Below are 7,500 nucleotides of genomic sequence, written 5' to 3'. Positions count from 1 at the left end.
CAACTATTGTACATAATGGATAATACACATTTAGACATTAAAAATCTCCCCTTAATAACATTTATAGTATCTAAATTTATGGAATGTCAAAACATATATGATAAATGTAATAAATTTTACTACAAAGAAATAAAAGCCATGAATAACTAACATCTTTGCATTTAAACTAAAAGAACATTATAAATCATAAAACAGAACTCTGTTATGCAGCTTCTCTTGATAAAAAACATACACTCCTTGTCCATAGTAGATATGATCTAATAATGCAAATATATAACCGTTATTTCCTCTGTCCCTCTATCTCATGGTTTAACCCATTGCCGCCGGGGAAAATGCTGTGCTCCTTTTTTATATTTTTTGTGAAATGTCTCTACACATAGATGGCTCTGCTAGTGCTTAGCCTTACCTGATTTCACCTTTCCTTGAATTGGCGGGAAAATTTATTTTTTACTAGTGTTATTTTTATTATAAACATTATAATTACTATAATGTTATAAACATAAGTAATAGCAAAATAAGAAAAGGGTAAACGGAGCGAGAGAGGCAGTACTCGTAATTGGCTCATTGGCCATTTAGTACACGTGTAGCCGTCTATGTGGAGAAACAATTAAACAAGTAAACTCAGAATGAGCATGGCATGGACATACTTGACATGCCCGTCGTGAATGGGTTAACTTCAACACAAATCACAAATACCAAAAGAACAGGTATTAGTGTCATATCATAAGACAATACAAACATCATTAAGCACATCAATAAACATATATCTGGAAAATTAAGGTATAACAAAATAATCTTTCTGAGTCATCCACTCAGAGCTCTCATTGATGCTAGGATATTCTAATGGTTACCTGTTACTACAGCAACTCTTAAAATAGTGATTAAGTCTTTATGAGTATTATACAAGTATATATTTCATATAGTTTGAGATTAAAGTTACTACTTGTTCAAAATGACTGTTGCAATGCAAAGTGGTTCTGATGTATATCTTTTTGATTAATATGGAGTATAAGCAAGATTCTACAGAAGATACAATAAAATGCTACTGTGAATCATGCTGATCTTTGCAATTTCCTTTATCCAGATTCATGTATGTTTATAATGAGATAAATAATATTACGCTATTTTATAATTTCTGTCTCTATTCTCTTTATTCAAGATATATTTTTCCTATTTTCAGTTGATTAATTCAGTTTTGCAATTCAAACGAACCTAATGTAATGAACTAACAAACCACATATTCTACTGGAGCCTGTCTTATCTCCTACTTTGCACCAATAAATAAACAATAAAAGATAATGTAAACAAGATATTTTACATCTTTTAAAATCACTTATAATTCACACTGGTTGAGGTCTGGTGCCTGTTCAAAAGAAAATTCAAGTTAAGAGAAAATTAAATACACACATCATTTTATAATCTTAAGTACAAAATTAAGTTCCACTTTTATTTTCTCAATGCAGTATGAGAATATAGCTATATCATAACTAGTAGTAGAATCTTCAGTATATAAAATTCAGAAATTATCATCTCCGAATGAGAGAGACTAAATCTCTTTACCGGCCATCCTTCTTTTGGAATGTAGATTGTTTCCTTTAAAACCAATATTATATTACATTCCTGTGATATAACACATTAACTCCCTTTGTCACATAATTTTTACAGTTTAGTACCTCACAACCTTCTTCATACAGAGTACAAAAAAATGTCTGTGAAATACTAACTGTATGAACTTCAATCACAGTCTGAAGTACAAAACAAGCACACAAGTGCACGCACACACACACACACATTCACACTCACACTCACACTCACACTCTCACTCTCCCTCTCTCTCTCTCAGAGGGACAACTAGGACATCCAGACTTTTCTACTTACATTTAGGTGTTCCTGAACTTCACAATACATGCACAAATCATGTGGCTGAATTTTAAATTGAATTATTACAACCACAAAGTTCACACACTACTATCTTCCCGCTAGTTATTTCCACAACCAAGAGAACCATAAGACATACCAATACAGACAGTGTTTTTTAATCTTCAACTTTCCCCTGTTACAGAAAATATCCATTTGAAAAAGCCAACATAAATGAAAAATCTCTAAATCTGCATGTCATTCATTTGCACTGTATATGAAAGAGGTCACTTCAGAATAATCTATATATGATTAGTTTTAACATATCTTCTGATCTAATCACTAACATTATATAGTTTACTCATATAAAATAGCCTCTTGTAAAAACATTACACCATTTTTTATCTCCTTTGCACTGAAAATTATTCAGTTAAAACTGTACATCTGCCAACACTTCTGTCTATTTTCATTTCTGGTTCATTCCAGGTATATTGCAAAGTTACTGCAAAATACAAAAAAGAGAAGGGAGAAACATTTCCCAAATAAAATTTACCAATAGAATCATGGAAACTATCACCTACATATAAATAATGTCTACATACCTTGTAGCAATATGTAAATACACCAGAGAACAAACCACAAGCATAACTAGGCATATTGTCACCCTGAGCAAAAAAAAAAAAAAAAAAATGTGTGTGTGTGTGTGTGTGTGTGTGTGTGTGTGTGTGTGTGTGTGTGTGTGTGTGTGTGTGTGTGTGTGTGTGTGTGTGTGTGTGTGTGTGTGTGTGTGACAGTAACAGATTAAAGTAACAATAATCTAAATCACAGGAAGGCATTACCATGATCATAATAATTGCAGTATCATCCCTGATAATAAATAACAAATAACAAGAAGCACAACGGAACTCTTGGCTGAAGCAAGTCGATCAGAACTGCCAAGATGTGCTGGGAGTGGGAAGCAATGCTGCATGGAGGCTTGCTCAGAGGGACCCCAGGAGGTGGAGGCAAAGGTTGGGCGCGGCAAAGCGCAGCCATGCATATGCCCCCTTATGATGATATATATATATATATATATATATATATATATATATATATATATATATATATATATACATGTATATATACCCATATGAATGGTGAAAAAACTCTATCTGTGTTGATACTATGCTTACGAGGATTCTGTCATCGCCACAGCCTGACAGAAGAATCAACTTCGTTTCCTCTGCGACTGTCTCGAGGAGCAGGTGCTTCCTACCTCTATCTATAATATTCTGAAACATTCAGAGGAAGGATCTCCCTTTCCTGCTCGCTCTCTCCTCCTTGAATGTATCTGCGCTGGTAGGAGGGTCGTCGAACATGCCTTCAACCATTCACAAGTACGTTCAGACTGTCTGAAGGAGTGGCTACCCAGTCATGTTTTCAAGCTCATAGCCGATATTGCTCACAATTCCTCCCGGTCCCTCTCCACCAACCATGGCCGCTCTCTCTCCCGGAAACTCTCCAGTCTCACCGCCCGCAGTCCCTGGTCCTGCTTCTCCCTCACCGACACTGTCACCAACCTGTCTTCCCTGTCCTTGACCACCCACCAGCAACAACTCCTTGGCTTCAGTCTTTCCTTTGCCCTCCTTTGCCTTACCTCCATCGACATTATTTCATCCTTTGACCATTTCATCTCTTCTCATAGGAACTCCTTGCCTGATGTCTCTCTCCTTCGTGGTGCTTTCATCCCGGCCCTCAAATCTATCCTCCATCCTAACCCTTCCATTCCCAGGCATTACTGCAAGGCCCTTCAAAGCCTGTGCAGGAAGGATGTCACCATTTTGCCTTCTGACAAGGGCAACTCGGTGGTGGTCCTTGACCATGCCTCCTACCTGCAAAAGGCCAGTGACCTGTTGGACGACACTTCCACCTGACCAGCAACCCCCGGGAACGTATTGCTGCTACTTTCCACCGTCGCCTGAAGGTGATAGCATCTCATTTCCTGGAGGCAAACCTCTACCAGAGGTTCAAGGTCATCAACCCTCATCTCCCTCACTTCTATGAGCTTCATAAAACCCATAAGCCGGCTGTGCCTCTGCGCCCCATCATCACTCCCCTTCTCGGCACTTTCTCTCCTGCTCACCTCCGCCACTCTCAGGACTTCATCTTCCATGTCCATGGAGTCCCGCCGGTGACTATGATGAGCTTGGATGTCGACTACCTGTTCACCAAGGTCCCCCTTGATGACGTCCTCGCTTTCCTTGAGAGGAGGCTCCCCCCAAAAGATCCTCGTCTCCCTCTGCCCACCGACGTCTTCCTCCAGCTGATTCGTCTGTGTGTGGAGTCGAATGGCGACCTTTAGCGTCGCCATGGGCTCTCCCAGTCTTGGCTAACCTGTTTATGGAATTCTTCGTGTCTGAGCTTCTCCCTTCCGTCTCCCTTCATCCGGTCCGGTATGGCTGAGGTATGTTGACGACGTCTTCGCTCTCTGGCCTCATGACCCTGCCCTGTTCTCGGACTTCCTGACTCAGTTGAACTCTCTTTCTCCTTCCATCCGTTTCAAGGTGGAATGGGAGGTTAACAAGCTCCCCTTCTTGGACACCATAGCACATCGCTCTGCTGACCACTTCTCCTTCTCCATATACAGGAAGCCCATGCATGGTGGTATGTACATACACTATCCTCTCCATGTAAAGAGAGGTGTTGCCACTTCGCTGTTCCTCTGCGCCCTCCACATCTATGACCCCCAGTACCTGGGTGGAGAGATCGACTTCCTGCGTCGTTCATTCTCCAAACTGGGCTACTCTCGTCATGTTCTCGACGCCGCGTTATCCAGGGCACAGCGTACCTTTTACCCCGACTCCTCTCCTAAAGAGACTCCTCACCTGCCCATCCTCAGCCTGCCCTACACTTAGGAGATCTACTCTCTCCGCCGCCCTCTTCACACTCTCAACTGCAGGCTGATCTTTCGCCAGGTGAACACTCTCCGTCGTAACCTGGTCCATACCAGCACCATCTTCCTCGAAGGTGGTCACCTATGCTGTTCCTTGTACCTCCTGTGACAAACAATACTTTGGCGAGACGGGCGCCAGTCTCACTAAGCACCTGTCTCAACATAAGTACACTGTTTCCAGGTGACATAACAACAATGCTCTCTTCTACCATCTGACCAGTCCATCAGATGGACTGGTCAGCAGCACGAATTGTCTTTCCTTTCGTTGACATCCAAGCCCGCAGACTGGTAGAATCCTCCTTAATAAAGCTGCTGCCTAATTTCAACCTGAACAGCGGCTTTTCTCCTGCCGACTGTCTCCTCGCTTCCCACATCCTCCACCTTCTCCCGTACGCCGGCCACCCTGCACACAGTCTGCCCGACCCTCCGACCTGATCTGACCTCCATTGGTTTCTGTCACCTGCCCCGTGTTACCGCGTTGCCCTTCCTCTCTCTGTTTTATACCCCTCCTCTCCCTTTCCTCTTCAGACCTGAGGATGGAATCCAAGTGGATTGTCTCACTTTCAATAAATCTAGTTTTACATTGTGGGTTTTTCTACCATATACGTATATATGTATATATATGTATATACATATGTATGTATATATATCTGTATATATATGTATACACATATGTATGTATATATATCTGTATATATATATGTATATACAAATACATATAATAACTTATAAATACGTTATATATATCTATACATATCTATCTATCTATCTATATATATCCATATGAATATATGCATATATACATACATATATTCATATATTCATATATATATATATATATATATATATATATATATATATATATATATGTATGTATATATATATATATACACACATTTTTTACAGCCATTCATTCCACTGCAGGACATAGGCCACACTCAATTCATTATTGAGAGGTTATATGGCAGTGTCACCCTTCCCTGATTGGATGCCCTTCCTAATCAACTGCGGTTTGGCGCACTAACACCTGTGCCACGGCGGTGACTTCCCCAATGACACCTGCGTTTGACTTCTCAAGGCGATATGTCGTTTTCTCGGGCACGAACTAGCAGTCAGAGCGCAGGCATATTTACGACCGCTGTGATGGGGAATTGAACTCAGGACCACGAGGGTCAGAGTCCATATATATTCCTAACAATCCCTGTTGAATGACTAGTTATGTCAATGGTCCTTTTATCTAAAGGTGGATGGAACAAAAAGAAAATCAACCACAGAACCTTGTCAAAAACACAATCAACCCTCCTACTTCTCAAATTCCCTTTTCCTATGTATAAAAACTCCCTTTATCCTTTATGCATCAAATACTAGTTAGAATCAAATCTATATAGAACACACACACAAATTTAAAATTTCACTTTACATCTTTACACAAAAACATTCAGATATTTAAAGGTCACATCTATCACTTTTCACATATACTGTATGTACATACACATCAATATTTATCATACAGTGGTGAGGTAGGGGTAGTCTGGGTATGGTAGAGCTACCTCAACCACTGAGTCTACTGTAACCATCATAAAAATATTCTAAACCTCACATAAAATCCAAAATAGTTCTTGAAAATCACACCATAACATAAAATTTAATAATCATACTAAAACATATGAAAATGAAGACTTTCAAAAAATTCAGAGAAGAAAAACTAAAAGTTCCACAAAGATAGTGGGGAGCTGAAAATGACAAACATACAAGAAACAAAATTAAAGAAAACAAAGTAACACAAAACAATAATTTTAATAGAACCAGCACAAGGTTGCACACTATAAACTACACACACACATTAAAAGACTCTCATGAGCCTGAACAACTTAAATATGAGTAAAAATGAACACCCCAAACACTTAACACCAGCAAGTGAACATGCCTGTTAAAAGCAGCTGATTCTAGCTGCTTAAATAATTGTATTAAAGAGATAACAATAAGAAAATCAAGCCATTAACAACAGTAAAAATGATGAAGTTAATGATGTGTTAACCCATTCGCCCCAGATTTATGTTCTGCCCCTGTAGTTTTTAGTGAATTTTGTTACATACAGATGGCTCCACATGTGCTCAGCCGGCAAGGAGTCTATCAGTAGGCCCTAGTTACCGATCCTGATTTCCCCATTCCTTGAATTGGCGGGGAAATGAATACCATTGTTTTCGATACTGTTATTATTGTTATTGATGTTATTATTATTAATTTGTCATTAAAATATTTTAGACAATGAAATGATACAAAAGACCCTTTCTTAAAGTGAAAGAAAAGGGTAAACAGGTGAGAAAGGTAGTTTCTAATAACTGGCTATTTGGTGATTAAGAACTTGTAGAGCCATCTATGTGTAAATACAATAAATAAAAGTGCATTACAGTGGGCATGACATGTATTCTTGCCACATGGGGCAAATGGGTTAATCAATATATAATTAACATAAAAAGGAAAAAATAAATAAGATAAAGATGAGGCAGTCCTGAAAGATAAAACAGATGATAATTCTCTTAGAAACATTAGATGAAACACTGATACAGTTAGGGAAGAAAACTGCTTTACTTATAAAAGTGACTGTGAGAAAGTACATGTCTTTTGATATGTGTTTGTGTCTATCTCTCAATATTTGTGTTTGAGTGCACGTCAGTATGCATATACGTATGTCCATCTGCGTGTAGATT

At 38.9% G+C, this 7,500-nt stretch overlaps 1 protein-coding gene across 2 annotated transcripts in view; it reads right to left on the bottom strand.

The window, feature by feature from the left end:
• Nucleotides 1-7,171: 7,171 nt before the first annotated feature.
• LOC125038779 overlaps nt 7,172-7,500 on the bottom strand; it is a 16,978-nt gene continuing 16,649 nt past the window's right edge. For both annotated transcript variants that reach the window (XM_047632377.1, XM_047632376.1), the window contains exon 6: nt 7,172-7,500. This exon is cut by the window's right edge and continues 307 nt beyond it. The gene's annotated coding sequence lies outside the window, so the exon portion shown is untranslated.

This window comes from Penaeus chinensis, chromosome 25 (assembly GCF_019202785.1).
Source record: "Penaeus chinensis breed Huanghai No. 1 chromosome 25, ASM1920278v2, whole genome shotgun sequence".
NCBI lineage: Eukaryota > Metazoa > Arthropoda > Malacostraca > Decapoda > Penaeidae > Penaeus > Penaeus chinensis.
Note: the sequence above shows the minus strand (reverse complement) of the source record. Positions and strands in the feature narration are given on the sequence as shown.